The sequence below is a fragment of the Motacilla alba genome, chromosome 2, assembly GCF_015832195.1.
Source record: "Motacilla alba alba isolate MOTALB_02 chromosome 2, Motacilla_alba_V1.0_pri, whole genome shotgun sequence".
NCBI lineage: Eukaryota > Metazoa > Chordata > Aves > Passeriformes > Motacillidae > Motacilla > Motacilla alba.
The window spans coordinates 139,991,275-140,005,811 of NC_052017.1; the positions used below are offsets into that span (position 1 = coordinate 139,991,275).

Genomic DNA, 14,537 nt, shown 5'->3' on the forward strand with positions numbered 1-14,537 from the left:
GGGTGGGGGCGGGGCCAGCGGCGCTGCGCGTGCCCGGCTGAGCGCGCCCCCGAGCCCCGCGCGCGTGCGCGGCGCTTGGCGCGGTCAGCGCTGGGCGTAGGAAGCGTTGAGTGCGGAACACAAACAAACGCAAAAACAGTGTTTTATGACTATCTGAATGCCATACATGGCTCCCATATTCGAGCTATTGGTACAAAAGATAGAAATGTTTATGCAGGTATGTTTTCATAGGCTTATAAATATGCTTTAGGTATTTAGGTGTCGCAATATTCCACCATATAATAGTATATATTAGTGTAATATGTAATATATGTATTGCAAAGTTATCTTTATAGAAGCACGCGTAATCGAAATCCTGCTCTGCAAAGGGGGTCAAGCCGGGCAGATCCATGTCACTGAATACCGTCATCCTTTTAATGAGGATCACTCGGCCGCTCTGCAGCACAGTTAGGTTCGATCTGCAGAAGCAGATAAAGAGAGAAAGAAGTGCTAGGGCAGGCAGACACATAATTTCTCCTGTCTCCTTTAAAAGACATCAATTTAGAACCTTGTGAAAACAAACAATAAATATAATGTTACATAGTGGTTCTATATAGAGAACACTATATGGAAAAAATTATATTAGGGAGTGTTTTCTAAATGTATATTTAAAAGCATATAATGTATGCTTTATATGTATTTATATTATACTTGTAATGGTTCATGCATATATAACATTTTATGTATCTGTTTTATATATTCATGTGGGCTCCTATGTACTATGGTTTTACATCCAGTGCTATTTATTTTCACATTTTATAGATAAATATATATGAAAGTAATTAAATATGAAATATACATGCTGTTTACACATACTTTATTTGGTGCATGTTCCAGCACTTTTTAGTAAAACTGTTATTTATTGAATGTTAAAAACACAGGGTTTTTTACATCCAAGCCCAGGCTGAGGGAGTGCCTTCCCAGCTAAGAATGTACTATGGCACAGTCCGTAAGTAGAAGACATTTTGAATTAGGATTATGACCTATTTGCCCTGTGCTATGGTTTATGTATCTCAATACACACATTTTGGTTGTGCCAAGTCAGCGTTACTCGGGGACGCTGTGCGTGGGGTGTTCGGGGTGCGTGGAGCAGCTCCAGCCCCCCGGGAAGGGCTGGCTGGCTGTCGGGACAGCAGCCCCGGCCTGGCCTGGCCTGGCTGAGGCTGAGGGAGCGGGGCCGGGGGATAAGCTCTGCTAATCCCCTCCTGCTGCAGCCGCTCCGTCTGTGCCGCCGTGGGGCCTTCGGCAACATCTGCTGCTCGCGAGGGACAGCGTTACGTATTTACCCTCAAAAAACCAGAAAAACACTAACAAAAACAGGCCCTGGAGGTGTGGGGAAGGCTGCATCTACTGATGCTGGGAGCTTCACCCCAGGGTGTTGGCTGCCCCGGCCACCCCATGTCCCCATCCTGCTGTGGCTCACCTGTGTGGGTGTTAAAGAGGTCAGTGGGAGGACGAGTGGAAACCCAGCAGCTAAAAGCAGCCATATCTGAAGGGTTCTTGCAGCCCCATGGTACAGAGGATGTCTGAGAGCAGTGGTGAGCCGCAGTGTGTGTTGAAGTTAAAATCCAGATATGAGAGCCCTGGGGCTGAGGTCCCTTCCTTCTGCCCAGCTAATCCATTCCTACAGAGAAGTGGTCTCACCTTCTCTTTCAGGCAGTGCCAGCTATTTCTTGAGTGTCAGGAGATACTTGAGCTGCAAGAGCACTTTGAGCTGCAAAATCATCTCTGGCTTTTTTCTTCTGCAATTTAAATGTCCTAAGCATCTTTCAACAGCATCACTGCAGGTCACACCACCCTCCACACATCAGGAGACTCCGGAGGAGACCTGATCTGCAACAGTGGAGATGCTTGGGGTGAGACCACCTCTTGTGTCCCTGTATGTCCATGGTCACCTGTCACCACGTCCTGCCCTGCGGAGTGGGTGTGCTGGTTTTGGCTGGGCTAGAGTTAATTTGCTTCACAGTAGCTGGTTTGGGGCTGTCTTCTGGATTTGTGCTGAACACAGGGTTGATAATGTAGTGATGTTTTTGTTATAGCTGAGCAGGACTTACACAGAGCTGAGGCTGTTCCTGCCTTCCTTACGGCCATGCTGGTGAGGAAGCTGGGTATACAGGGGACGCTGGGAGGAGACACAGCCAGGACAGGTGACCCAAACTGACCAAAGGGATATTCCAAACCATATGCTCATGCTGAATAAATAAAGTGGAGGGAAGAAGGAGGAAGGGGGAAATGTTTAGAGTGATGGTGTTTGTTTTCCCAAGTAACTGTTTTGTGGGATGGAACCATGTTCCTGCTCTCCGGGAGATGGCTGAACACCTGGCAGACTACTGGAAACTGACTGACTATTGGTTTTACTTTGCTTGTGTAATTGGCTTTTGCTTTCCTTTTTAAATTGTCTCTGTCTCGATCCACAAGTTTTCTGGCTTTGACCCTTCTAATCCTCTCTCTGATGCTGCTGGTGGGGGAGTAATGAGCAGCTGCCTGGGGCTTGGTTGCTGTCTGGGGTGAAACCATGACAGTGGGTTCAGCCAGGCAGATCCATGTCACTGAAAATATTGTCACATGTCACTGTCACTGAAAATACACATCATAAAAAATGTGGATCACTTGGCAACTCTGAAGTCCAGTTGGGTCTGGTCTGCAGAAGGGAATGAAGAGAGAAATGAGTGCTGGGGAAGGCAGATGCAAGGTTTAATTTCTCCTGTCTTTTCAAAAAGCCATTGTGATCTGTCACCATAACCCACAAACACCATCAGCCCTTGTGAGCAGCCAGGGAGATGCCGGTGGGCTGCAACAGGCAGTCAGCTGCTGACTGAGAGCATTGTGTCACACCAGGACCCAGTGAGAGCTGCAGGTTCAACACAGCAGGTGGTGTGTTAAAACCTTTAGAGATTTCAACATGCTGTGGCAGGAGAGCTTCCACCACTGGCACTGTAGTGCAGCCTGACTCAATGGTGAAAAATTTTATGGCTGAAAAAACCCAACAAAAAAGCCCAGAGTGAAGCTCACTGTGCAGACATACAGGTGCAGAGCCAGGGTTGGCCAGGCTGGACCCACTGCAGGTACTGATGTTGTAGAAATGGTGTCACAGAAAGAAATTGGAGATACTGCTCCAGAGCACAGACCCTTTTCCTGCAGGCCAAAATAGATCCTGTCATGCATGAGCTGCTCTGCTCCTCCTCCTCCTGCTAGGCACAGCAGCAATGGTCTGCAAGGAGCAGGTCATAAAGGGGTGGCTTTCTTGAGGGCATCTCCGACAGCGTGCTTCCACATTAGTGTGTTGCAGGGCAGCAGCTTCATTTATTTACTTCAGCCTTTACTTAGCAGCTACCACAGGTGCTTGAACACTGCCCTCAGTCCTCCACAGACCATTGGTATGCAAGCAGAGCCAAACCCATGTGCTTGGCTGGGAAGATGCAGGGATTTGTACAGAACTGGTGGACGCATCACCCTCAGTTTTTGCCCAAAGCTGGTACAGCTGTATCTGATCATGGCTCCGTGTTTACAGACCTGGAATCAGCAGCAGAGGGATTAAAAGCAGCATGTTTAGCTGTGAAAGAACACCCCCACCCTACACCAGTGTGGTGGCTCATGTGGGTCCCTTGCTGCAGCATGTCCATCACAGCCAGCAACTGTGGAAGCCAGCTGCATGAGCTGCCCGCTGTGCATGTGTGTGTGCAGGGATCAAGTGTTGCACAGACATCAAAGCAGCCCCTTACATGCCCTCCTGGAGTCCAGACACAAATCACCTCTCCTACCTTGAACCCCTTCAAGGGTGGGCTCCTCTTGCCAAGGAATGAGTTTTATCTCAGGGCACATGGAACGCCTCGGGGTGGCTCTGCCATTGCCCAGTGCTGGCTGGAGCCAGGGGGAATTCACCACACCACAGTTGCCAAAAAAACCCCAAACCCCTGTTTTTCGTGTCAAGCTGGTGCAGGGTGGCATTGCAAAGTGGCCACAGGTTGCAGCTGTGGTGGTGCACATAGTCCTGGTGCTGCCACTCTGCATGGGAGGGTGGTGAAGGCTTTATTCCAGCAGTATCTCAACAACCTTTATAGACTCATGGTCAGCACATACAGACACCACAGGTGACAGCCAACAGTGCAAATCAGCTCTGGTTGCAAAACTGGGCACTGAGGCCGGGGGTGAAGGGTGCTGCACTGGCAGTGCAGAACAAAACCTGGCAGCATTGGTTTGCAGAAGGGCCATGGGTGATGTTGTGACCCATGTGGGTTCCCACAGGACATCGGGAAAATTATTGATGTGGTCATCACATTATCAATGTATGCATTAAAGGATGCATTTCCCATATGAGAATAAAGACAGAAACATTCATTCAGAGCAAACTCTGGGCAGCAAACCCTCATTTGCCACACCTTACAGGATCCTGCCCACACAGGACTCTGGCCATCCCAGGTTTGCTCATCTCACCATCTGATGCAGAGAGGTAGGGAACCCATGTTTGGCTGTGGCAGCCTGTGCTCTCAAACCTCAGAAACATACACATTCCTCTTACCTAAAAAGTGATGCAGCTGACAGATACTTCCTTGAAGAGGCAGATCTGGTGGCCTCCATGCCCCTGTCATTCCCAGCTAGGCATGCTGGCAGCTGAGTTAGTGTGCTGTGGCTCATGCTGCTGCAGGAGGTTTTGCCATCTGGGAAAGCCATGCAGTGATGATAAATGCCACCTTACCTCGAGGTCAGTGACTCATGGTATGGCCCAAGCTTTATTTTACTACATCTCTTGTCCCTGAAAGTAGCAACTCACTGACTGAGAGCAAATGTCAGAAATAAGCTTGGCTCACTGGCCTGTGTGTTCCAGGGATGATTTAGGGGAGCTGGTTTTACCCTGGGACTCTCTGGATGCTCAGAGGTGTCCTCAGGAGCCTTACCTTTCAAAAAATTCAGTAGCTCTACCCTGGATCTTCCTTTGTCCTTAGGCATATGAGGGGACCCTCATGCCCCTGCCCAGTAGCCTCCTGGAGACTTCCTGGTAGATCTGTGTCCTTTGAGGCACCCAACAGTGAATTCCTTTGGGATCCTTTCGGGAGAGGGGTGTCACACAGACACCAATGGCATAAATGCCTCTCACCGTGGAATCCTGATCTGAGCATTACCCAGGCCCGGGCTGAGCACAGGCCTAACAGCAACAGCGGCACCCGGCGATGTCTGCTCTTCTTCTCATCTTCAAAGCATTAGCTGCTGGGAATTAATCCTCATACCAGGCAGGCAAGTCTCATGACTCTCGCTGCACAGAGAGGCAGAGTAAATGATGTGCTGAAGGGTGAATCAGGTCACAGCTGCGATGAAATCACAGCAGTTCCTGCCTGCCCATCCCGTGACCATTAGACCTTATGTACTCATCCAGGAGGTAGCTGGCATGCAAGGATGTGCAGAAGCCAGCCTCTCCTCTCCAGGCAAGTTGCACAGCCTGCAGGGAGGTGCTGGGCCATGACTCACCTTTGAAAGCAGGTTCCAGTGTTAGATGAGGTCGAGGAGTCGCTGGGTGCATCCTCCAGTGACTCACTCCAAGGGTCTGGCAGTACAAGGGCACCCAGTAAAGGATGCTGAAAGGCTGAGGGAGGCAGCTCTGGGCAAGGTCAGAATGCCAAACTTCTTCTTTGTTGCCTTTGAAAGTCTGAGCTTAAAATTTTAACTCTCTGGGTGGGATCTAGGCCGCTGATATTGGGGTGAGAGGGCCATTTGTGTTAGTCACTAGTGGGAGCTTAAGCCAGGACACTGGCCCCAAGGGCAGCTAGCTGCTGCTGTACCTTGAGTGAGTTACCTGATCTCAGGGGGAGAAGCCTGCTCCACACTGAAATGGGAGCAGTGCTGAGCAGCAGCTCCTTGGGAACCAGAGGGAGAAGAATACAGTTTCCAGGGCAAATACCTGCAAGAGGGTTTGGTGTGAAAATAAAAAAAAAAACATTTAGCAGAAGTAAAATGAAGTAAATGCTTCTCTGAACCTCGATTCACAGAAATGTACTCCTAAACACAAGGTGATGTGCTTAGGACAGACAGGAGAGGAGAGAGGAGAAAGCCACAATAGTACTGGCAGTTCCCCATGCACAAAAGACAAACAGTGGGGTGTTGTCTGAGAGCCAGCTTCTCTGTTTGTTGTATGCAACGGGCCAGCCCATCCTCCCTCTTCCCCGTGCTGTAGGTAGATCTGAAGGAGGCAGGAGGCTGGCAGCAAATTATTGTCAGCAAACCAACTGAGAAGAGGAGCAGCCCGAGGGACTTGTATCTTGTCAAATTGGAAGTATATCTGGGAATTAGTCCTTGCTTATAGTAAACTGTGCAGATGTAGCTGACAACAGGCTTTGGGATTTGATTTTATATAAAATATATATTTTTCCATGTGAAAGAGTGTCTCCACCCCCTGCTCACTGCATTAAGCCCAGAATTTTGCAGTCAGGAGCTGTTAATACTGGATATTCAGTTCCACAATGCAGAGGATATGGAGTACAGAGCTCCAGTGGGCAAGAGGCCAGCGGCATCTGAACCGGCTGTGGCAACAGTCCTGCAGGATGCAGGTTTCTCTGTGGGACAGCAACAAACCAAGCCAAGAGCTGGATCAGCATCAGGGCCTCCCCAAGGCCCACAGCAGTGTGTGTGCTGCACTGCCAGTGCAGGGGAAAGCAGAAGGCACTGAAAGGCACTAAGCTTGAGGGTATCACACTTGCAGAGATCAAATCAGCAGTGGGGTTGGCTTGGCCTGGCTTTGTAGTGCAGGTGAGGGTTGATCTCCTAGAATAAACAATGTAAATATCCTGGGGACATCAAACAGTGCCCATGCTTTTCATCTCTTCTGTCCTCTCTGTGGCAGATCAGGGCTGTGGCTCTTACAGTAAGTCTGAAGTTTGTTCTTGGTGCTGAAGTGTTTTCTGTGGCTTTTGTGGCCCCTGTGTAACAAGCATTGCTGCCTGATTGCCCACAGCCCCTGTGCACCCAATCTGGTGCACCCAAATCCTCAATTTTTTACCCCAGCTGCTTCTTTTCTCTGGATACCTGTTGCAGGGAGGTGGTTAATGTCAAGCACTCCCTTTTGCAGCCTTGTTGCATCTTCATTTTCCCATCTCTTAAGATTGATTTGGAGCTTTCTGAGATGGAAAGATGGTGCAAACCAAGGGCAAGCCTGCTACAGAGGACAGATGTCCCTGGAAGAGAAGGTAGGAACACAGATGGAGGGAATGGAGTGTGAAATTTCCACCTTTCTGTCCCTCCAGCAGCCTGCAGAAAGCAGCTGTTTCCATCGTGTGAAGAGGCGTCCGTGGGCAGGGCAGTTTCTGAAGGTGAGAGGTGGCCCCAGGCGAGGCCTGGGAAAGTGCCAGGGCATTACAGCCCTGCCCATCAGGCATGCTGCCTGCTCCAGGCCTCCATTCAGCATGATGAGGGAGCAAATCCAAAGGTAACCCCTTGCTATTAGACCACACAGCACAATTACCCTCCCTCACAGGCTCTGAAAAGAGCTGTTTCTGTCACTGTGCAAGTGCACATTTTATGGTCATGCTACAGAAAACGGTGTGGGGTAAGCAGCCTAAGAAGCTGTTCCTGGCTGGCTTTGAAGGTGCCCCTTAGCTGACCCTCTTGTCCATAGATGTTTCTCACCCAGAACTACCTGTTTTACAGAACAGCTTATTTTCCATGTGTGAGAAAGCCCTCCCCTGCACCAGCAGGTGCTTTCCACGAAAGCCAGAGCTTAACTGCTCAGTCTCAATGAAGACCCCACAGGAGTTTGTCTGGATGCTCACCTCTATTTCTGCAGAAAGTTCCAGCCTGGGTTGCTCTACATTTTGCTTGCCTCAACACCACCTGAGCAGTGTCAGTGGGGCACAGTGAGCATGCCTGCCTGAGAGGGGAAGCTCTGTGTAAAGGTGCTCTGGGGTAGCTGCATCTCATGGGTGGCCAGTGCCCAGTGCAGCCTCAGGAGCTGGCTGCAAGGGGCAGCAGGGTGATTTGCTGTGTAAAAACCCCTGTGGAGAGAGGAGCGTGGTTATTAGAGAGTTCCGATCCTCCACGCTGTTGGTAGGATACACAACTTTTCCTAAACACAGCCTGTCCAGCCGCATTCCTGAAGCACACATTCCTTGCCAGCGAAGCTCACCCAGAGTGTGTCCAGGAATAGCACTGCAGCTTCATGTGGGACCTCTCCCAAATACATCTTTAATTGAATGGGGCCACTTGGCCCATGTGCTTGAACTCAGACCAGGATCAGTATTGTAATTACTGGTCTTCTTGCCATTTCCTACGCAAGGCCATCTATTCTTTATCTCTATGACTTATAAGCACCACTATTTCAGCTTTGTTTTCTGTATCACTGCCCTCTTTTGGGCTGCCCCTTGGGCAGCATGGGTGCCAGTGGCCAGGGACACTGGTGGAGTCACCTTCTTGAGTTCATATAGTTAAGGCTTGTTGTTGTGCAGCCAGAGGTACTAATTTCTGTCTCTGAAGCCACATAGCTGAGATTCAGCTGGCTGTTTGTAGCCACAAAGAATGCTTTGCTGGAAGGAGAGTTGCTGGCTTTCTGATTTTTATCGTAAGCCTTGTGATAGCTGGCTTTCTCTTGACAGCACCAATATCTGGAGCATAGTTTTGGGGTGGGAAGCTCAGCTTTCAGTTAAATCCAGAATGCATATTTGGAGCCCTGACAGTTGCTGAGAAGATACAAAGTAACTTCTAAGCATGCTCCCATGACTCAGAAAACGCAAGTTACCACATATTTGGGTTAAGAAGACCATGAAGAAGGAATATTATGTTTTTTTAAGGCTGCACAGTGATCCTAGAGTATTTGGCACTGGCAATCTCAGGGAAAGATGCCAGTGTATCAGGCCTTTTTGTTATGGAGAAGTTTAGGCATAATTTTGAGAACCAGGACTGCAGGGATTTCGGTGTTCTGGAACAGGTGACAAATTCTTCTTTTCACTGCTAGGCCATGCTTAGAAGGGCACAGCTGCTCAGTGGGCCACCTCTCATGCCCAGGACCTTTCAGAGGAGCAGGTAGGAGGCATCATGCTAGGCCGGGTCCTTTCCCTTGCTCTGCTTATCACTGCCCACAGGCAACCTTAATGCCAGCACTCTTAATCTGAATACATACAAGTAAGATATTTTTGTAATACTTTTTAAATGAACAATTGCATGAAAACTGAGCTTTTCCTTACCAGACCTCCTGCTGAAGGCCCACTGCACATCTGAGTTTCCCCCTTCCAGTAGCTACTGAAGACATAACTTATGGGCTTTGGCTTCATCTCTCTCAGACTTGGTATTGCTCCAGTAGAGGCAAAGACTTTAGGGCTCAGCAGCAACAGTTTTAAATACTTATTTTGTACTTCTCTGCGCTGTGCAGACATAACCACAGTGGTCAACCCCGGCTTTCAACTTCCCCTTTGGTGCCTTGTGATGTTTGCATGGTGTGCAGTGTTCTGCAAGCATCAGACAAACAGAAATAAAAATCAGCGTTGGTTTGGTTTTTAGGAGTAACCCCTGGAGCCAACAGCCATTCACTCCTTGTGATCTTTAACTCTCACAACATGAAGGGGCTTTACAGAAGAAATAAATAGAGTATCAACTTAGGGTTCCCATGTGTTTGCCTCTGAAAGCATTAAAAATCTAAACGCAGCATGAGAATAAAGCAAGAAAGCATCTGGACTTTCTTGGCCAGGCATGGAGTTAAGCATGCCTGATTTTTCCACGAAGCAAGTGGATTTGCAGAGAAAAGTGCCAAGTAGTCACAGCAGTGTCACTGTTATTACAAGGATGGATTTTTCAGCACGCACTGTGCTGAAATAATGATGGGTGGCTACTGCATTTTTGAGAGCTCTTTGATTTTCTGCACCCAGTGGGAACTCAGCTCCTAGAAGACACTGGAAAGGAGAAGGCAGTCCAGAGATAACCCAAGAGACATACTCTGCAAGATGTTTTTCATCAGTCCAGAGCTGGTAGCTGCAAAGAAAGGGCATCATACTGATACCTGCAAGAGGAGGAATGAATTCAGAGTAAGTATTTCTTTGTCTGCAAAATCTTTTCCAAGACTTAGCTGAGAAAGAGAAAGTTTTCTACTTGTGAAATAGAAGGAAGATCTTAGTACCAGATCTATCTTTATAAATACATATCTAGTGGCTTTTTTTTTTTTTAAATTTGAAAATATCACTAAAACTGCAGGAAATAAAAAAATCCTGCTGCTTTGAGGGTCTTCCCATTCAGAAGACAAATTCTGTTTCTTACTGGAATTATACTGCCTTCTGCAGAGTTGCTCATCTCAACACTTGAGTGATGGGCAGAAGCTTTTTTTAGAGAGCATCACAGGTTCCTTTCACAAAGGTTGAGGAACAAGCCATGATAATACCTCAAGGTCACAAAAAGGCCCCTTTATATTCTGCAGGGGCTCAGATGGTTGAGGTTGATGGAAAAAATTATTAATCTGGGCCATAATAAAATTGTGATACAGGACTGCAGGACTCTGAATAACTCGGCAAACTCAGTGGGTTCGTAACTCACTGAGGCCCCCTGCATAGCTGGAACATCGATTTTGGCTTTTTTGTTGGCAAGAGCTGCTGCACACTAAGAGCCTCTGAGCTCTGCAGAAGCTGTTAGGTGCTTTACCCAGCCATTGCAAACCAATCTTAAAGGGGAAAAAAAGTTACCTGTCATTCTTTGTTGGCTCACAGTAAGATATGTGAGCTGCCACGTTACAATTAAAGGCCAGTTGAGGAGAAAATTTTGTTCCTCTGATCCAAAATGCATCACCTGGCCCAGGAGAGGACTTTTCTTCTGTTTTATGATAGCCAAGGTGCAAAATGGCCTGGGTTTAACTAGTCCCTCGGCACAAGGAGAGCTGGAGGAATGCTGTGGCTCCATGCTTCTTGTGTGCACCAGCTGTAGAGTGATGGAATCAGCCTCCCACTCAGTCAGAGTACCTTGGTTCCACTGGAGTCAGAAGTCTGCTGTTAGGACATTTATCCTGAATCACTCATAGGATGGGAATTCTTACATTTCAGTAATTAACTTCAAGAACAAAATTATCAGCTGAGTCTGTCCCAGCCTGCTCTGTAGGTTACAGGTTCCTGGGAGCAGGAGCTGCTTTTTTTTTCAGAGCTATATTCTCTGACTGGATTTCCCACTCATATTGCATCAAAAAAAGGTGAGTTCTCATAAGTTTGCATTTAATTTTATGGTTCTCCTGCTCTAACCCATGAGGTATTTGCCCAGGCTAGGTGGGACACAATATCTGTATCCATCTGAGAGTTCAAAACACTCTCCTCTTCAGCTGCCAGAACAGCTAATGTGGCATCTGCAGCTGCTGTTGGCAACCTTCCCACTGATATCAGTGCAGCAGGTTTTGATCTTAAATTTGCTATGTGTGTCCCTAAAGAATACTCTAGCTTGAAACTCTGTGGTGGTTTAAATGAGGTTTTTTGCTGATGGCTGCAGTCCCCTTCCTCCAACCCTGCTGCCTGGAGGCAGAGCTGGTGGTCAAGAAAAAAGATTTCCCCGAAGATATTGTGCTGTGTATTGGAGCGTGCTGAGCACGGTGCAGCGTGTGCTGACTTTAAAGCGTGACCACTGTAAGTTCACCAGCTGGAGCACAGGGAAGGGAAACGCTTCTGGATCCAGGTTTAGGGATCAGCTATTCCACTGAACATGAAACTCCTGTGAGTGCTTATAGCATTTATCTTTTGGTTGAATATCTGGCAAGAATTGCAGCAAAATAATTTCAGATAATACAACTGAGGCTAACTTAATGGAGAAAAAGCCTGGAAAACTTTTCTGGAAGGGGATGTGTTGCATGTATCTATAGATCTATACCCATTATGGGAAGGACATTAGCTCTGGTGTGGGAGGGTAATGACAGACACATGGGCCCTGACAGAGCTCCTGTCATGTGTCTGTGGAAAATACGTATCATCCAAGGCAGAGTGGAGCGTAGGAGAATTAGGAAACCTTGAAGAGGTGACAGCTGATTAAACAGCTGAAGTTTTAGATCTCTCTGAGCTATTTGATATGCAAAGATACATCATAAGACAGCTACCTTAAGCTGCCTGATACCAGTTTTACCCCCCTGTTCCCAGGCACTGCCTTTTACCTTGTACAAAGCTGTTACTGTTTAGTCTGTGCAGAAGCAGCCTCTGTCATCATATCCCCCAGCTAAATTAGATCATTGTAGCAGTGCAGACAATATACAACCCTGCAAGCCAGAACGTAAATATATTAATTTTCCCATAAAACTAATTTCACAATGTCTTTGGAGCAAGCATCCTTGCTGTCTTTGATACTAAGCATTTAAGCTGAAGAAAGAAAGGGAAGGTAAATTCAACTTAAAATCTTCAGACCCAAGATTAGCCCCAAAGCATTCATGTCATCAGAGTAGGAAGCTACCTTATCTTCTGGTGTGCTTTCACTGTAGTTGAAAGTTTAAAGAATGACTGATACCATGAGAACATTTGATCCCTTTTCAGCCTTCCCCAGTGCTGGGATTTGTGCAAGATCATAGTCAAATGTATTTCTCAAATGTAGGAAAAGTCAACTGGGGATACCACTCAACTCCCTTATCTTGATGGACCTTCAAAGCCATTCTCCATCCCAATGCTCAGCCTTATCTGGATATAAACAGATATGCTCAGTGCATCTCTGGGCCATCTTCCCCACATGGTCACACTGTACCATCATCAGCTGTTTCAGCAGAAGGCAGTGTAAAACCAAAATGGCTGAAAGATTTGTAGGCTGTAAAGAAGATACAAAATACAAAGCACAGATGTATGCAATTCCCAGAGAGGAGGGGAGTGCGTGGGGGGGCAATCTGTGCTCCTTGTTGCTCCTTCCTTACTGAGGTGTGTGTGGTCTGGAGGGACCTTCCAGAGGGAGCCTTGGGTAAAGACTTGAGGATTTAGATGATGTCAATTGTGCTGTGAATTTGTGAGCCACTGCACACTGTTAGGAAAACCACAGTCCCTCTAGGAAGGGAAACCCATTTTCTGTCCTGGTGGGGGCCGAGGTATGGGGAACAGAGGATCCTGCACTGATCTGACTAAGCCCACATAATAGGCTTCACATCAGTAAGTCTGAGGCAGATAGTAATTGCAGTAATGTGGGCTTAGTGGTGAAAGCACGGATTGCCACAGGTACACCCCAGCTCTGGAGAAGGGCATTGTCTCTTTTTTTTGCTCCTCACCATATAGGACTGCATTTTATAATACAAACTTGTAGCAATTGTGATTGCCACCACAGATCAGAACCAACAGATGAAATGAAACCTGATAGCCCCTCCCTGCTTTTTAAAATAATATTCCAAAAATATCCCCCTGTTTCCCAGGCACGGGTATCACAAAGGGCAGAAGAGGACATCGTCTCCCAGATTTTCTCTTTCCTCTATCTGTAGTCTATGTGTTGTCCATACAATGTGCCTAAATATTTCTATCATTAACAACAGAAAGGAAAAAGAAAAAGGGGCATTCTCTCAGCAGGCAAAATGTCTGGCTGCAATATTTCCATCAGGAAAAAAGGTTAAATTCAACTGTATGACATTTTTCATGAAGTTCCTGCATTCCAGGGAAACTCTGGGTTGAGAAACATTAGGAGGTTGCTACAATTGTGATGTTACCTCAGTGGGCCCCAGGAGGCAGGTTTTTTTGTTTCTCTGTCTTTCTATCCTTTTCTATGGGCTGTCCTTGTGAGCCACTTAAAATCTTCTGTGGTGCACCAGCATCAATGATTCTCATACCATACCATTTTTCTTCTCTGGGAGGACAACTCCAGTGCTTCCTGGGGATTGTGTTCCTAACCAGTGAAATGGCTCTTACAACTGGCAGCATAAAATGCATTAACAACAGGTTCCATAATGTTTAACGGGGATACTAAAAGGTAGCCCCAGAATTATGCCTCTTCACGTGTAAATCTAATTTTCTGACGAACCACCTTCATGGTTTTAATTTACTTCATCCTGTACATGCTATCAGCACCAGACTGACTGGTAGCAAGCTGTAGGGTTTTTTCCCTAAAAAAAGCCACACAGAAATTGCATACAGGACTGGGACAAACTAACCTGATGCAAAGGACATTCAGAACAACAAAAAAATGATCCTGCACATGAAAGTTCTAAAGGATGCAACTGATTCCTGCAAATAAACTGTATCAGTCAGACCATTGTTCTGGTTTGCTGGACTAACAAAGCGAGATAAAAATTCAAGTGGCAGATACCACATTTTTGGCCTAGAATGTGCTTCTTGGACTAAATTCCAAGACTAAAGTGTCAAAGGCAGGAGCTTATCCAGTGACAGGTTGATTTGTTCTTCTGGAAAGACATTGCTTTTATCAGTGAACCAGAAGGACATCTTTTCTCAGAAAACACTGCTATGAACTTCAGAGACATTGTGTTATATCCAGTGCTCATCTCTCTGACATGTTGGACAAAAATACTCTATCCAAAATAATAAGGTAATTGTCTGCAATTTAGCATATTAAGCAATCTGGTCTTAAAAGCCATCAGACAGTTCATGGGA

General features: G+C 46.9%; 1 long non-coding RNA gene across 1 annotated transcript; it reads left to right on the forward strand.

Moving 5' to 3' along the window:
- The first annotated feature begins 55 nt into the window (after positions 1 to 55).
- LOC119712479 lies at positions 56 to 10,746 on the forward strand. The gene is made up of 3 exons (XR_005259829.1): positions 56 to 217; positions 1,696 to 1,895; positions 9,882 to 10,746. It is a non-coding gene; the product is annotated as an uncharacterized LOC119712479 (long non-coding RNA).
- Positions 10,747 to 14,537: the final 3,791 nt, after the last annotated feature.